This window comes from Macaca mulatta, chromosome 9, assembly GCF_049350105.2.
Source record: "Macaca mulatta isolate MMU2019108-1 chromosome 9, T2T-MMU8v2.0, whole genome shotgun sequence".
NCBI lineage: Eukaryota > Metazoa > Chordata > Mammalia > Primates > Cercopithecidae > Macaca > Macaca mulatta.
The window spans coordinates 71,471,836-71,486,655 of NC_133414.1; the positions used below are offsets into that span (position 1 = coordinate 71,471,836).

At 48.9% G+C, this 14,820-nt stretch overlaps 1 long non-coding RNA gene across 4 annotated transcripts in view; it reads right to left on the reverse strand.

The window, feature by feature from the left end:
* LOC144331123 (uncharacterized) overlaps positions 1-14,820 on the reverse strand; it is a 75,397-nt gene that overhangs the window by 18,021 nt on the left and 42,556 nt on the right. For 3 of the 4 annotated variants that reach the window (XR_013398061.1, XR_013398059.1, XR_013398062.1), the window contains exon 1: positions 2,624-2,674. This is a non-coding gene — a long non-coding RNA (uncharacterized LOC144331123). Of the gene's footprint in view, positions 1-2,623; positions 2,675-14,820 lie in introns of those variants that run through there. The other variant, XR_013398060.1, reaches the window with a different exon arrangement.

The following is a 14,820-nucleotide window of genomic DNA, read 5'->3' on the forward strand; positions in this document are numbered from 1 at the left end:
GCGTGCCTGGACTGTAGCCCCAGGGCTCATAGCACTCCTGATTGCCTTTGGCTCCATTCAAAGGAAGGATGAGCTACTGGTGAGAGCTCAGCCTCCGAATGCTGAGGCCAGCCCAGAGCAGCGTGGGGAATGTCTTGCCCCTGTCTCTTCTTGTGTGCCTGAACTGTAGCCCCAGGACTCATGGTCCTCCTGATTGCAGAGCCAGGTCAGCTCCACCCGCTGTCTCAGAGAAGCTTGCAGCCTGACCCCAGCCTCAAGCCCCAGAGGGAGCACCACCTTATCCTCCTCTGTGCCCAGCACAGGGCTGGGCGCTGCCCAGGTATTATCTCCAGGGCCTCTCAGGACAAATTCTTGGTAAAGGAGTTGTCATTATCCCCATGTTGCATGCAAGCAAACAGGCAGGCAGAGGCCACACAGCTTGTATGCACTGGGGTCAGTTAAACTCCAAACATCACACCACCCCCCCGCTGCTAGGTTGTCACCTGCGTCTGAGTCCCTGACCCTTGCTGCACCTTGGGGGATTCCTGTCTTAGCCGTATCAGGCATCATTCATTCAAATCATGCAGCCATCCCTTTCTGGAGGGCCTGCTGTGGAGCAGCCCCCATGTTACTCTAGGGGAGCAGTGGTGAAGGGGGCACACTCGCTGCCCTCCTGGAACTGATGGTCAATAGAGGGTGACAGACATACAGGAAAGAAAATGGGACAGTGCGTTTTGTGCAGTGTTGGGATGAAGCACATAAAAGCTATCAAGGAGGACTCCCTGGAAGAAAGGTGTTCTGCATTGGAGTTTGAACGACGAGCAGAAATTCACCAGCCAAGGAGCAGCGGACAGTTCTCTTGCCGGGAGCACAGCACAGCCGAGACCCCAGCACAAGCAGGGGGGCAGCCACCAAGAGGCGGGTGGGAGGGTCCCGGGGAGGCCAGGCTGAGTGCAGAATGTGGGCTCCATCCCATGCGAGGCAGTCAGGTTGAGTTTTAAGCGGAAGAACCAGAGGGCAGACATGGGCTCTAGAACAATCCCTCTGGCTACAGTGGGGAGAAGAAATTGGCAAGGTGAGGCCAGAGACCAGTAGGAGGCTGGGGCAGTCCCCCACAAGAGGGGCTGTGACGTGGAAGGAAAGGGGGTGAGATTGTGGATTCAGGAACATCTAGCTCGGAGAACCAAAGAGACTGGCCCCTGATTGAATGGGGGCCCTAGGGAGATGGGGGAGCCCAGAGAACTTGGTCTGGCTGCAGTAACCAGGTGGAGGGAAGGAAAGAGTGCCTCTACACATGGACCGCTGTCCTGCAATTCACCCTGTGCTGGGGTCCCCCATCCTGCCCTGGCCAGGGCTGTCCTCCATGGGACACTGACTACTAAAGGTACTGTGCTGCTCTGGCCCCATCCCACTGTGGGGTACCTGATCTGCTCCACCCCATCGAGGAATGCAGAAGGGTGGAGGGGGCTTTCAACTCATACCCCTGGGCTCAGTGCTGCCCTAGCGCCTTCAGAGTGGCCATGGCCCTCTTTGATGTGAGGTTCCACATCTACTGAAAGGTAACAACCGTACCTATCGACGATCATGGGGTTCAGTGAGATAAAATCTGTAATGTGCTGAGGTCTGCCTGGGCACACTGACATTCAATACATGGTGCTCTTACTAGCATCACAGCCATGGCTGGGTATTGCCCCTCTCCTCTCTCTTCCCTGGAGCCAGGGAATGCAGGCTGAGGCCAAACCCCCCCTGTGAGCAGGGCAGGGAGGCAGGCGGAGGGAGGTGGCCTGATGGATGGTTTTCGGCAGTTCTGTGATGCGTCAAATGTTTAATGGAAGTCAGCCGAGTGAGTCAGCCCTTCCTGCACCACGGGGCACGGGTTTGGGGGCATTCCTCTCCCGCCTCGCTGATGTTTGCTGATGTTCCCTGACCTTCCGGGAGCGCAGAAGGCACTTAGGTGCTTTACTAAGGAGGGAGAGAATACCAAATGAAGCTGAGACCTCCTTTCCTGGTCTCACCAAGGACGCACACGCTCCTTCAGAAAAGGAGAAGGAAACTGGGCCAATCTCCCCCAAAGATAAGAGGTCAGAAAGGAGCTCAATGCTGGTGGCCTGTACGCTCCACCTCTTCCCGGCAGTGTGACCTCGGGCAACGTTCAAGACTCCTCCAGGCCTCAGCTTCTTCGTCTCTAAAATGGGAACAGCAATGCTCCCTACTTGATAGGCTTGTCTTAGGACTAACTGTGGAAACCCATACCAAGACTTAGAACAGCGCCTGGTGCACAGAAGTGCTCATCAGAGCTAGCTTTCACAACAGGAGAAAGAGACAGGAGGCACAAAGTGCGGTCCTGCCCTGCTGCTGACCCACCGTGTGGCTGAGTGAGCGCCCTGCCCTTGCCCCTGAGGGTCTCGGTCTCTAGGATGCTTCCAGGGCTGCACAGCTCTGCTCTTCAGTTCTGCTCCCCTCTAGCCAGATTCATCCTCTGACCAGCAAGGACGCCAGATGTGTGCAAAGCAACCAAGAAAGGAGGGGCAGGGTTCCACCACCTCCCACCCTTCTCTCCTCCTTCTCCCCAGCACAGCGCCTCACCTCCCCTCCTCTCACTGCAGGCTGGCTTCCCCAGCCCTCCCTCTCTGCTTGTTCTTACCTCCAAGCCTCTCCTCTCTGCTCTCCTTCATTCCTCCGCTCTCCAAATCCTCCCCACTGCTCAAGCCCAGTTCAAGCCACACCTCCTCCAGGCAGCCTTCCAGCTCAAATAGACACTCCCCTTCACAGCCTCTCACAGGACATCACCTCTCACAGGTGGTCATCAGCACCACAGATTTCGAAGGGAACAAGATAGAGTGGGGCAGAATTGGGCAGAACAGGACAGGGCAAGGAGGGGTGGGGCTGCTGACCAGAAATGACATGCCAGAACCTGAGCAATGGGCCATGTTCCCCCAGTTGTGAGTGAGACGGAGCGTGCCATCATCACAGTAGAATCGTATCCATCCTGTATGGGGCACAGTCCACCTCTCAGGCACGGTCCACATTCAGCTCACGTGGTCCTTACAACCCGTTTTGCAAGTGAGAAACACTGAGGCCCCCGGTGAGTGAGCTGCCCGTAGATTAAAAGCTAGCACGTGGCAGATGAGTTTTCTCAGGATTCCCACAGTGGTCAGCACAGGCCCTCACGCCTCCCTCTCTAGAAAGCCTAGAAACACAGCTGGTGCCAGAGGCAGACCATGAGCTCAGGCAGGGGAGGCTCAGTCAAGGCAATCGCCCTGACTTCTCCTTGCTGGGCCAGTTTTCGTCCAGGGAATTTCACCCACTGGGTCTTAACAGCCACTTGGCCTCTGACGAAAAAATACTATGGCAATGACTTCAGTACATACTCAAAAAGATGTTTCCAAAAGAGAGAGACAATGCTGTGTGCCCCTTCTTCCCCCTTCACAACTTTACAGGGCATTGCCTGCTATAAGGTGGTTTTCTGAAAACCCACAGACCTCTCCCACCTCCTCCACATAGAGCACCAACAGGTGCGGTGTGGGTTCACCCCTCAAGCAGTCGACAGCCTGGATTCTAAGGGCCAACTTCAGTTCTCTCCCCTCCCTCTCTAGCACCTCTCTTTTCCCCAGTAAGTAATCCTAAGCTGGCTGTCCTGATAAACCAGGGGCTTGGGGACTTTCTTCAAGTGCCTTGTAAATGGAGGCATCTCAGACCAACAGCTCTGGGTGTTCAATGAGATTATATTTCTTATTTAAATAGCTGATTGGAGAATTGGTTTCAAAGTAAGATGCTATACGCCCATGGCCTCCCCTGGGCTCCTGGGGAGAAGCAATATTGTGTGGCATTGTGCAGCGGCAGGAGCCTCTCCTTCGGAGCTCCCCACTCCCATTCAGATGCCTCCAGGACGGGGGGAGCAGGCCACGGTGGGGGATGAAAGCTGCCTCCCCTCCTGGTTTAAGGGAGCCGGAGATTATGCCTTTCATTCGAGAGTGCCTTCTCCAGGGCTCCCCACCACGCTCTGTACCAGTTGTCTTCCCCTCTCAAAGCGATGGGGAGATAAAAGGCAATGTGTTCGCTTCATCCCACCTCCGGGGAGAGCTCAAATCAGGCTTTTGTCAGCTGAGGATAAGCGACACCTATTTAGGAAGGGTTGTTGTTCAGGGAGCTCTGTTGGAAGGTTTTGTGCAAGCTTTATCCACCCCCTCCCCACAACTCGTGCCACGGTTCCCCTGGCCCCATGCTGGGCTCTGGGCGGGCTGATGCATCCTCTCTGATCGGTGCCCACAGTCGACCCTGAGAGGGGTGGCATCGCTGTGGGGAGCCGGCAATCCCTAGCCCTTCAGGAAGAGTGAGGTTTCACAGAACCAAATCCTGCCTGTATTGTGCTGTACGAATCCTGTGAGGGCCCGAGCTCTTAGCTTAGAGCAAATTTTGCAGTTAATTGTGTGTCAAAATAACGTATTAGAAACAGCAGCGTCTGGACCGTGTGCAATTCTTCTCCTTTCAAGCCTTTGTCTGCCCAGGGCCGGAGGGGCTTGTCAGGGCATCTTTGAGACAGGCTGGTGGCCCCCGTCAAAAGCAGCCCAAGGATTTCGGTGACTATCCCAGAGCCTTGGACAAGATAAAAGGCCAGTGGTGGCCTTGAAGAATGCCCGGCTCTGTCCGCAGTGCTGGGCGGGGCCAGTGATCTTCATTACCAGTAGCTGCGGCACAGAGGCGGGCGGTTTGGTATGCCAGGCACATCCAGCGCCTCGTGCATCCAGGGACCGCAATCAGGTAGCTGATGGGGATGCAAGTCACATCGCCTGGACCATTGCCGCAGTGAACTGATTCATGCTGCTACTTTGAGGCAGGGAGAAGGGACAGCGGGGCCCTGAGACAAACCAGCCCGGCTTTATTATACAGCTGCTGTTTTCAAGCTGGAATATTCCAGCCTCCCCTGCTCCTTCCCTTGCTGCCGGGCCTGCGCTGACTGCCTACCTGCAAAGAAAGTGCTCGTTCTGGCCCCTGGCTCTGGCTGAACAATGGCATTATGCGATGCATAAAGAGTACCCGGGCAACGGAGACAAGCATGGCTTAATTCGCTCAGTGCCCAGTGGCTTTTGAACGCCCCTGCATTCAGCCTTTATCCCGAGCAGCCTGGGCCTCCCTGGCCTTTATTCCCCAGCCCTCCCCATCACAGTCTTCCCCCAATTTCCACACAGGTCTGCAATGGAGCTGATGGCCATGAAATGAGAGGCACAAAGGAAGGGAAGACAGGACGCTCTGTCTCTAACCAGGGAAGATTCCTGCTTGTGGGTGAGGAGACCCAGGTTTTGGTCTCAGTTTTGCCATCAACTCAAGGAGTGGCCTTGGGAAAGTCCCGTTCTGGCTCTTGGCTCCAGGTCTATGTTTGCAAATAGGAGAGACAGAGACAAAGTTCCAGAAATGCTTTTCCAACTCTGACATTCTGCCATTCGGATACACACAGCTTAGCTCAATGGCATTGTTCTGGCCTCACATATGATGGTGAAGGGTCCTCCACTGTATCAGTGACATTCTCCTTGACTGTGACCTAAGACCAGGCCACAGGTCAGGACAATAAGTGAGTGACGCAAGCCAAGTGATTTCCGAGGCACGCTGGGGTCACCCGCCCTGCCTAGAGCAGCAACCACTGCCCAGCTCCAGCTTACAGTTGCCTTGTAGGAGTAAGAAGCCCAGTCTTGCAAGGTCTTCCCGTTTTTTAAAAGAAACCAGAAATGTGAAATGTTATGCAAAGTCTCACAATTGTAAAATGTTAGCTCAATTTCTTATCAACGCTGGTAGGTCAAACAAAAACTATCAGAGGACCTTATCTGCTCAGCAGGCTACCAGATTGTGAAGTCAGGACCCAACAGGGTGTATCAGTCTGTTCTCACATTGCTATAAGAAACTACCTAATCCGGGGTAATTTATAAAGAAAGAGGTTTAATTGCCTTGTAGCTCCATGGGCTATACAGGAAGCATGGCCGGAGAGGCCTCAGGTAACGTACAATCACAGTGGAAGGTGAAGGGGAAGCAGGCATGTGCTGCATGGCTGGAGCAGGAGGAAGAGAGAGGAGGGGAAGGTGCCACACGCTTTTAAACAAACAGATCTGGGAGAACTCTATCACAAGACAGCACTAGGAGGATGGTACTCAACCATTAGAAACCACCCGCATGATCTAATCACCTCCCACCAGGCCCCATCTCCAACAAGGGGGACTACAATTCAACATGAGATTTGAGCAAGGGCATAGATCCAAATCATATCACAGGGCTACTATGTAGCTCAAGTCCAGGAGCTCTGCCATAACACCCTAGTATTATGCAATGTGGGGCTCCCAGGACTGTACAAATTAGACTGGGTAAAGATACCCCTATTTGTTTTATTTTAAGGAAAAAGAAAAGAAACCAAAACTGGACCTAATAACTTTAGATCTCCTGCCATCTAATATCTGGATTAACTCCAGACTGGGCCCCTTTCCAGAAGTGATGGAAATGCTCCAGCAGGATCTCACCTCCTCACTGCCCCATCACCCAACCCAGTGGGGCCAGATGATGCCCCAGATTCCCAGCAGCCCCACTCCTGCATGGCTGAGGAAATGCTTCCACCACCTGAGCTTCTACCTTCCCATCCAGACTGGCTCCCTGCCCTTAGGCCCTCAGTCTCCACATCCTGCCTTCCTGATACGAGCTCTCCCAGTAGGAGGCCTCTGCAGGTACTGTCACCCGGAGAACCCAGGACCTGGAAGGGACCACAGGACTCCAAGCAGAGCTCTGTCCATGGAGCCCACACTGGCTGCCACGTCTCATCAGCCCAGCTCACAGAAATACATCCTAAGGAAGAGATGCCACATCTACTATACACAGAGGTCTCTGAAGCCACAAGTTCATATTGTTTCAACAAGCATTGAACAACTAATATTTGCTGGCACTAAGGAAAAATATTAGGTACAAGGAGCTCCTTGAAGGCAGGGAGAAAAGACAGACCCTCATACACACGTTCAGTTAGATAACAAGCCGTGAGCAGGCAACTGGGATTAAATGCAACCATCTTCTCTATTGATAGAGGGATCACTGTATTCCAGCACCACACTCAGATGTCAGAAACGTCTTGGCCAGACACAGCATTAATAGAGGAGGCATGAAGCTGACTCCCTACTCTTCACTGCAATCCAAAGTCAAAAAGCCTCTATAGCTTTCCCAGGACATGGATCAGATTGTTATGGGAGGTGAGAGAAGAACGAGATGATATTTAATCTGTTCTCTAAACATACACGAAGAGACAGGAGGTGAAAGGGCTTAGATGGTTCACTGGGGGAGTGGTCCCAAACTCCAGAGTAGTTCAGGCTGGGTGAAGCAGTGGGAACATGAAGAAGAGAGTTGAAATTAAAGTGAGAAAGTTCGATTAGGACTTTCTCCAAATCACAATGGACCCCCTGGCAGACAGAAAAGTTCGAAGTTTATTCTGTAAATCATAGGGAGTCACTGAATGTTCATTGAGGGGGAATTCCATCAGAACTGCGATTCAGAAGGAGCCTCCACTGGCTATGTGGAGAGCAGACTAGGGGCTAGGAGAGTGGTCAGGAGATGAAAGCAATGCACCAGGGAAGAGGATGATGGCCTGAACGAGGGCAGTGGTGATGGGATGCACAGGAGGTATATGTCAGAACTCATACAGAGAAAGAATCCAAACAGCTTGGTGGATGGCTGAACATTCTGGGTAATGATCAAAGATGCCTGAAGTGTTGGGGAGGATGACAATGTCGCCTTCAGAAGGAGGAAGAACAGGTTTAGAAAGAAGCAGATTTCAGACTCATGCACTGGGTGGATGATCAAAGACCAAGGAGCAACCTCAGGGCTTGGCTATGTGGGTTGGAGTGCCCTGGAAGAGCTTGTTGCACAGGAGGAGTGGTCTGGGGCCCAGGGATACTGGGCTGCAGAATCTCACATGGGCACCATGGAGGAACCAGCAACCCAGAAACACTCCCCAAGGCCCTGTCTAGTGGTCCTGGGCCAAGCTGCGAGCTGCAGCCTCTGGGGCCTGTGAAGCCCTGAGTGCCTTGTGGGGACTGTAAATATTTGCCTGGTTAAGAACCCCAACCGGAGACTCAGCAACAGCTCCTCCACACGCGGTAATCGACGCATCTTCCGTGGAGGGCTTAGAGAGGGGAAGCCATCTCAAGTGATGGCACTTCACACTCAGCACTTGACATTCCCAGGCACTCCACAGGCATTAGCTAATTAGTCCTTGAGTCTGTTTAGCCCCCAAAAGAACTCCCAGAGGCTCCACTTATGCCCCATGTGCGGGGAGTTTCACACCCTTCTGAGTCAGGATCCAGAGCATTGGGGAGACAGCCTTGCAGATAGCCACTCGCCCACTCACTCCCTTGCAGAGAGATCAAATGTCTGCAAGGGAGCTGGAAAGAAGAAGCTTTCACTGTATCATATTCTTCCTGGGAAAAAGATAGGAGACGGAGAAAGGGACAGGAGACCAATATCTACTCAAATCCCTACTAGTAATGCTCACTGCAGTTTATTTTTCTCTGAGCATTTTAAACACATTCCCATTTAACCCTCCAAGTTATCCTATGATATACAATGTGTTTTTTAGATTGAACTCTCCCAGGAGGAGTCACTGGGGCAAGGATTCAGGTGTAAGCAATTTATCTGGGATTTGAACCCAGGAAGCACCAGTCAGGAGAGGGAAGAAAAGAAAAAGAAGGGAAAGAAGCCAATAAAGTATGTTTTGGAGCACTCCACTACTGCAAGCCTGTGAGGCTCCATCACCCTGGGCCACTCTGGAGATGTGCACAGCACACCTCAGTCATCCCACTGAGGGGTGAGGGAGCTGGGGGTGTATCCTCCCACTCCTGCCAGTCATGGGTTGACAGTTGCTCCCAGTTGGGAGAACAGATTAACTCCCCAACAATGCCTGGCCTGTGCCACATACACACATACTTAGAACAACCTGAAAGCCCTTAGACAAATATCCACAGGTGCTTGTGTCAGAAGTCTCCAGTTTGAGTGCATAGGAATGGTGATTGCCAAGAGATACGGACAAAGCAATGATAGTATCTTTTACTATGCCACTATTCCATTTTCAAAGATGAAAAACCTGAGGTTCAGACATAGGGCCAAATTTGGCCAAGGTCACACAAGTACAAAGTGATAAAGCCTAAATTTAGACCAAGCCAGTTTGCCTCCACATTTTGGCTCATTTCACTACACACCACTGTCTTCCAAGCCTAGCTTCCCTCTTCTCCTTTCTTTCTCCTTATCCAGGAGACAAAGGACAGGGCTGTCTGCTAACAGTGTCTCCTCTCCCTGAACATGCCTCTGAGATGCCTGACTCTTTCCAGCAAGTGTCCTTGAGATAAGGCTTGATGACAGATCTGCCTATTGGCAAAGTCTGAACCAGGTGGAGCACCCTTTCCTCTGCCACGCTTACTGCTGCTTACCAAATCCCCTTATCTTTTCTTTGGTCCTTTAATTCATTTGATAACTTTGAGATGCACAGACCTCAGGGCTCTCAAAGGACAGTAAATTTCCCGTCCCCAATGCCACAGCCCTTGCTGCTGGGTTTGTGCTTTGTTTTTGCTTGCACACGCCAGTGGTGAGCATTTATCGCTGGTTGGAGAATTGAATTTGGCAGGAGAGATTTCTGTGCATTTGGGGGATTAATTTGCCAAGCACCTTCGCCAGCAGAAATGCTAAGGATGGCAGCCAAGAGTAGGGTAGTGCAGGCAGTCTGGCAACGTAGGCCAAACCCTCTTTTGTAGCTGGTTCTCTCTAGCCCTGAGAAGAAATGCAACATCGCTCAGCTTTCACACCCCAGAAGCATGGCTTTCCCTTAGACACACTATCTTCTCCTCCCCAAATTAGCACTGTCTCATCAGGGCCCAACCCAACAGGGAAGCTGGGGTTGAGAAGGTGGTGGGGTGGCCAGACAGAATGAGGGGACCTGGGGACTAGGCATGTTCCCTTGGGTGGAGCACATACTTGGGGCCTGCCTGAGAATAGCAAATTCACTGGTGTGACAGGAAGTGAGAGAATGAGCCAGGAATGAGCATCAGAGGGGATCGGCTACAGGCAAGGAGCAAGAGAGTCCTCAGAAGCCTCAGAAATGCAACTAGGTAGAGATCTGGCAAGCAGACTGGTGGGTATAATAGTCATTGTCATTCATAGGTGTGCTAAAGACAGCTTATACCACTTCTCTAGAGGCAATTGTTAAATTTTCAAAAAGTTTGCAAGCCAGTTGCTAAACACAGCCATTATTACAAAGTAAAATCTATAAATTTAGAGTTAAATAAATTATATTAAAATCAAAAGTTAAAGGATATTCAAAATATATCACTATGCTTTACTATGATCTATATTGTTGAGTTTACCTAGGACTCCTATGTCTGTGTGATGGGAATTCTGTACAATGGTGACTGTCACATACACATCTCTTCCCCACCCCAGGTTCAGCATCGGCACATTGGTAGCTTGAAATTGACCATGTTGGTAGTATTTACACCAAGGAAATTGGCAAACCCTAAAAATTAGGACTTTTTTTTCATGAAAGCCAGTGTTTAGTAGAATTTACTGACACACTACTGGCAATTGCTACCCTGAATCAAGGCAGTATCTACCCTGCATGATGCTAAATGTCTCACATTCGTTATATTATAACGTAGGCAGCACACACCTGTATGGCACGGCAGTCGTTAACATATTGAATCACTTTCACGTTGGTTGCTAAACGGCTTCCGTCCCAAGCCCCTGCTTGTCCTCCTTCCACCCTAGCCACCACTGCCCTCCTCTGATACCTCTAAAGGTTTGTGCCTAATCCTGTTCTAGGACTGGCTGTCTGGCCCGTGCTCACACAATACAGCCTGTTCATATTTTTACCATAACCTCCGCTTACATTTATCCTACAAGGTGGATATTATTATCATCCCCTTTTTACTAATGAGGAAACTGAGGCTCAGAGAGAAACCAACTTGCCCTGAGCCACACAGCTAGCAAAATACAAGAGCTGAGACAGAGCCTAAGTTGACCTGGGTCTACCCAGTGTTCCTAACCATTGGGACACATCATTTCTCAGCAGCATGGAGGTCTGGAGGCTGATGGCAGGGCCCGGGCCCATGAGGCCAGGGCAGTTCAAGAGGTCTCACAGCTGGGCCACTAGACACTGTAGGAGCTGAAGGGATGGCTAGGGATGGCCAGGAATTAGATACTCCTCCCCTCACTTCCTCTCCCCTCCTCTTCCCTTCATAACATCTCCTCCCCTCCCCTTCTGTGCCCAATCTGAGTCCTTAAATGGCAAAGTGTAAAACACCATATCTGCCCTCAGGAAGCTTACAGTCTGAGCTAAGTAGAAACTGCACATACCTATGAACAATATAAATACTAAATATTTGATTACAACACACAAGCCAAGTAACAAAGCAGGTGTCACGGCTGAGAGACAACAGGAAAGCTCTCAGAAACTGAGGGCCAAACACTCTCATCTATTAGGCAATGCAAAGATTTTCCCATTGCTGCAATTCTTGGATATAATGTGCACTATTGTAAGAGTGAATCACTAAGTTAGAAGCTTCCTGGAGGAAAAATACTGCCTCATTAGACATATGCAACAATGATAAGAGCCATCCTGATTTCAGAAATGTGCATTGTAAGGCAGAAAAATATATCCTCATGCTCCAAGGTCACTAGGACAATGGATACAGCAGAAAGCCAGTCCCCTCAAATCTTCCCTTGTGATTCATTCATTCATTCATTCATTCATTCAACAAATATTTTTGAGAACCTGGTGCTGGAGACATGGCAGACAACAGTAAATGGGAGACTGGCTCCCTGCTCTCCCAGAGCTCCCAGCTGAGTGGAGCAGACAGCTGTTATGTTAGTAATGCAACATACAAATATGCACTTACAAACAGGAATATGTGCTAAGAAAGAACAGAACTGGATGTTGTGAGACAAAGAACAAAGAGGAAGGAAGAGCTTTAAGTGGGTATCCAGGGAAGGCATCTCAGAATAAGCTCCCCTGCAAAGGAGGTTGGGTGAGGAATAAGCTCCAGGAGAGGGAGAAGATGTGCCATGGACCCGAGGGGCAGGGAGTCCAGGGCGTGCTCCATTCTGAAGAAAGGCCAGTCCAGTGAGTGCAGCAGAAGCCACATCAGCTCAGCTGTATGGCCATGGCAAGGGGTTTTGGTTTCAATCTGAGTGCAGTTGGGAGAATTTAGGCAAAAGTGACATGCAGGGAAGTGGCATAGGCTGATGCGATTCTTGGAAGAATCCCTCTGGGTGCTGGGTTAAGAATAGGCCCACTGGGACCGGTGGGAGGAGTAGAAGTAGATAAACCAGAGACAAGGCTAGTGCGGCGCTCCCAGCAAATGCAGTGATGGCAGCTGGGACTAGGGTCGTGGCCATAGAGAAGAGAGTAGGTTGATTCAAGCTTTGAAGAGAGCCCGGAGCATGTTGTGATTGACTGTGTATGGGAGAGAGAGGGGTGCTTCATGGGCATTGCCCTCCGGTAGGCGGAGTTGCTGCTCACTGAAAAGATGCTTGTGTCGGCAGACCTCCTTCTCGTCCCATCCCAGCAGAGGTGGAAAAACGACCAGGAAGAGAAAACACTTGCCGAAGCCTCAGGAGAGCCTGAGAGAGCAGTTACTGATGCTGACTGAACCCTTCACTTGTTTGTCCTCTACGCAGCAAGACCCACAATGCACGCTCCAAGGAGTAACATACAAAATTAATGCTGTACAAGCATATAAGATGAAGAAAACACAACTCTGGTGTGGTCCTGGAAGGCTTCATGGAGGAAGCATTTTCTCTCTTAGATATAGAAGGACAATAGAATCTAAATAGGTGAGGAGGATAGGAAGGGCATGCCCTGACAGAGGGGACAGTGAGGGAAAAGGTGGGCAGGTACAAAAGGAGGGACATTGGCATTGGAGTCAGTAGCCTGTTCCATCTCTCCCTCTTCCCCTGGACAGCCAGTCACTTTCTTGGACTATTTTATCTGATCCAGGTGCTGCTGTTAAAGTCTTATCATCTCTTTCTTTTCTAACAGCATACTTAGGACATATAATTGACATATAATAAATGACATAATTAAAGTGTACATTTTGGTAAGTTATGACATATATAGAAACCATGAAACCATCACAATTAAGGTAATGAACATATCCATCACCCCCAGAAATTTTCTTCCACCACTCACTGCCAGCCCCTTGCCCTCAACCCAGAGGCAAGCACTGATCTGCTCTTTGTCACGATAGACAAGCTTGCATCTTCTAAAATTTATATGAATGAAATACATATCAAACTAGTATTACTCTTTTTTCTGGCTTCTTTCCTTATGCATAATTATTTTGATATTTGTTTATATTATTGCATATACCATCAGTTAATTCCTTTTTATTTCTGAGCAGTATTCCAATATATGGACACATCGCAGTTTGTTTATGTATTCACCTGCTGATGGACTTTCAGGTTGTTTCCAGTTTTTGGCAATTACAGTAAAGCTGCTATGAACATTTGAGTACAAGTCTTTGTATGGACACACGTTTTCTTTTCTCTTCAGTACATAGCTAGCTGTGGACTGGCTGGATCATAACTGTAGGTGCACATTAAACTTGATAAGAAAGTCAAGCTGTTTTTCAGTATTTTACTTCCCAGGGGCAGTGTATGAGAGTTTCAGTTCCCATATTCTCACCAACACCTGGCATGGTCAGTCTTTTTCATTTTAGCCACTCTAATAGGATGTGTGGTGATATCTCATTGTGATTTCAGTTTGTATTTCCCTAATGACTAATGATGTTGAGCATCTTTTCGTGTGCTTATTAACCATTTAAATATATTCTATAGTAAAATGTGCATTACAATCTTTTGTTTGCTTTTTATTAGGTTGTCTTATTTTTATTGTAAGCTGTTTCTATATTATAGATACAAGTTCATCAGATACACGATTTTTGTGTATTTTCTCCCAGTTTGTGACTTGCCTTTTAATTCCTTTGACAGTGTATTTCAAAGAGCAGAAGTTTTTCATTTGGATGAAGTCCAATATATTATTTTTTCTTTTGTGGATTATGCTCTTGGTGTCATATTTTAAAACTCTGCCTAAACCAAGGTCACAAAGATTTCTCCTGTTTTCTTCTGGAAGTGTTATAGTTTTAGGTTTTACATTTAGATTTGTCATCCATTTTGATCTAATTGTTACATATAATGCAAGTTATGGATCAAAGCTTTTTTTTTTTTTTTGCATATGAGTATCTAATTTTTTTATCATCATTTGTTTAAAAAAGACTATCTTTTCTCCACTGAATTGTCTTTGCAACTTTGTCAAAAAATCAGTTATCCGTATATGCATGGGTCTATTTCTGTACTCCCAATTCCATTTTGTTGATCTATTTGTCTATCTTGATGCCAATACTACAGTGTCTTGATTACTGTAGTTTTATAATAAGCTTTAAAATCAGGCAGTGTTAGTCCTCCAACTTTGTTCTTTTTCAAAATTGTTTTGGCTATTCTAGGTCTTTTTCATTTCCATATGAATTATAGAATCAGCTTGCCAATTTCTACAATTTCCATACTGCTGCATACTCCCTCTTTCTACTTGCATAAGAAAACAAATAAGAGGGAAAATCTGAGCTGGGTTGGATACCATGACTCTAAACAAAGCAGATACTCAGGAAGACTGAATTGAACTGAAGAGGCGATCTCCCCATCTCCAAGGTGGAACAACAGTGGTTTTGTCCTTCAAACAAAGTATCATGGAGTCAAAGATGTTGGACTCATAAGCCCTCAGCAAGGCTGTCCCCTTCCTGAGAATTGCTCCTTTTTCCTCCATCAGAACACACTTTC